We start from the raw sequence: 3,117 nt of genomic DNA, 5'->3' as shown, positions 1-3,117 counted from the left end.
CATGCTTCAGAGGGAAAAAGTGGTTCCCTACACCAGGTTATTGTCCATGGTTTTCGTTAAGATCTTTGGAAACAAGTACTTCAAGGAAGGTAATCTTCCTAGCTGTAGGCGTGGATCCAGGATTCTGGATCACAAGCTCATGGATGGAGATGTTGCACTATCTTCGTTGGTGCAATACTCTTCAATTCCCTTTTCTCCTTCTTCGGTGGTCAATGCAAGGGAAATCCCCCCCAAGTCAAACCCAACCACCACAACCATTTCTACAAAACGTCCATCTCAACCAAGTCTTGGTTCTCCTTTGAGGACCAAGAAGGCCAAAAAGGGGACTATCACATCTCTGGCTGTGACCTCTCAAAAGGTCTCATCTATTGAAAAGATAGCCATCCTATATTTTTAGTGATTGCTGATATCACTGTCGTATCAGTGGCACCTCTCCCAACCGCCTCAGTGACCCAAATCACTGAAGGTTAGAATATCAGCGCCGCCACCATTGACCACTCACTTCCAATCTCAGCCATCTTTTCCTCCCTTCTTTTGTTGGTCTCAACACGTGTCGGTGAGTCATCAGTGCCAGTCCTCCCTGATGATGAGACACTCACCACTGGACCTGAGGTAGCTCCTCTCGAAGCTCCTCAACATACTGGTGCTTATCCTCCCGATCGCACCATGGAGCCAACCAGCGTTAATCCTTCAGATAACGCTGAAGACCCCTCAGGTACTCCACACTCGTACCCTTCTGTTTCTTCTAACAAAGAGCTTCATATGCTCAATCACATTCCTTTTCAAGTCCGTATGAGACTCAGGCCATGAACGAAGAGTAGTACGATATGGCAACAGACATGAAGCTGCTCCTCCTAGTGCTCGAGACTGTCTTCATAAAAATGGACGAGATCCATAAAGACTTGTCTCGCAGGGACGAAGTTGCTGCAGACCTCTCAGCTATCACGGCTGAAGTCCAAGACGTGAAATGCCAGCTCTCCTCTCTCCAAGAGGCAATTAGAGAAAATGTCGAGGCCATCGTTGCTCTCACGGGCAAGGCTGATAAGGCACACGGCCAATCTCTTCAACAGGCGTAACTGATGCAACAAGTCATGGTCGCTCTTCGTCAACCATCTCTAGTGACTGCTCCATCCTTAACCGCTGATGACCGTGCTCAGCTTAATGAAGTGCGTGAAATGACCACTAACCTAGCCATCGATATTACAAGGCTAGAGGATATGATAGTTCTCCAGATTTAGAGCGTCAACCAACTCTCTAGCTTATGTTCTCAAGCCATCACCAGAAAGGGGGAGATAAGGTCTAACGTTGGACCAACTTCTGTCGCCCCTGTTGAACCTGCCACTCCGGCAATCCATGAATCTAAAGAAAAAGCTCCCAGAGTTGAAGCTGAAGCTGAGGTTGTCTGTGATATCCCAACTTCCCAAGAATCTCCTGTTGCTGAGGAAGTTGATGCCGTCCGAGCTGAAGCTCACACCGATGACCTTCCCATCACCTCTGCATCTATTGTTGGTGATGTGGAAGATGAAGATGATGATGATGAGGAAGGCGATTCTCCCGACCTCCCTAACTCCGACAGCGGCCTGGATAACGACGATGATGATGACAACGAAGACGACTTCAAAGGAGTTGCTCTCAAGGATTTCGCATCCCAAGGGTTGCCAAAGGAAGAAGAGGCTACTCCAAAAACAAACCAGGGCACCAAGTCTAAGGTGAAAGGTATTCCTGAAGAAGGGAACCACAATGTACTATTTCAATCCCTTGAACCCATATATGATGAATCCTCAAGCCACGTAATCGTCACCTCTTTGTATCAATTATCTATTCCCTCGACTACCTGCGGTCGGCTGGAGGAATGGGTCCCTGAGAACCTAACCCCCAGCACTCCTACCGACCAGTAGATGACTCAGCTAAGGGAGTCACTCGACCAAACTAGAGTAAAAATCCCTCTTCATACCTCTACTTATGGCGAGTTCGACTTCCTAATCGAAGCTTATTAGGAATAAAAATCAGTGTAAATTGTATTCGACTTGAAAGGTTACTATTGTCTATAATTGTATAAAAGTCATCGTGTTTGACTTTCCTTATGATAGTTTGACTTTGACTAGGCTTTCTAGTTTGAGCCTATATAAAGAGTAAGTCTTTTGTAATTTGTGTAGGAGATCATTTGTAATATCATTTACGTAATAATAGATTGGACCAGATTTAGTGTTTTGACTTTTTCTCTCATCTCTCAAAGTGTTCTTGATTGCTAAATCTTAGATTATGCCATTGATTCTTAATAGAAGATTGATTCAAGTGGAACAACAATTGGTATCAGAGCTGGAAATGCAAAGAAATCGTTAGAAGATATTAGAAATTTGAAGATTTTTGGAGGAAATTTTTTCGGAATTTTATGTGTTCTTCATGTTCTTATCATTTTATTTAGTTTGATCTGAGATTCTTTTTCAGTTTGTGTGTTAAAATTTTGATCATCGTGTGCGTAATTGATTTGTGAATATTTGTTGTTCACAAATTTTCAGTTTTTAATCATTCATTTAAGAGATTTGTTGATTTTATGTGCTTTTGAATTTTTTCGTGTTCTTGACAAAATTCATCAAAAAGTCAATTTTGATCCATTTTTTTATGAAAAGTTGTTGGTTATGTGTTGTTTGTCACATTTTGATCTAATTCTGAATTTTGGGTTAGCTGAAGGTTTGTTAAATCGCTTAAACAATGATGACCTGATTCTTTTCTTCTCTCAAGATTTTGAACTAAGTGCTTGACATGATATGTAAATCGCCTGACTTGAAAGGATATGTAAATCGCTTGGCTTGACCTAATAAGTAATTCGCTTAAGGAGTTTGATCGGATTTCTGTTAATCGCCTGGAGTTGTGATTGAATTAGGACTTGGCCAATTTTTGTGAATTCTAAATCGATGAACACTATGAACAAATCAACGGATATCTAAATCTCCTAGGTTAATCGATTTTGAGTAGATCCAAGTTATCCGATTTAGGACTTAGGCGATTATGCAACAAGTTAACCGATTTATGTAAATCGCCTGTAGTCTAATCAGTTTTAAGACAACTGTTCTTGCATCTAGTCAATCGGATTTTCATAAGTCGCTTGATACAGTC

Source organism: Cynara cardunculus, unplaced genomic scaffold, assembly GCF_001531365.2.
Source record: "Cynara cardunculus var. scolymus isolate 2C unplaced genomic scaffold, CcrdV1 Un_Scaffold_2977, whole genome shotgun sequence".
In the NCBI taxonomy this organism is placed as follows: Eukaryota; Viridiplantae; Streptophyta; class Magnoliopsida; order Asterales; family Asteraceae; genus Cynara; species Cynara cardunculus.
This window is presented reverse-complemented; position numbering follows the sequence as displayed.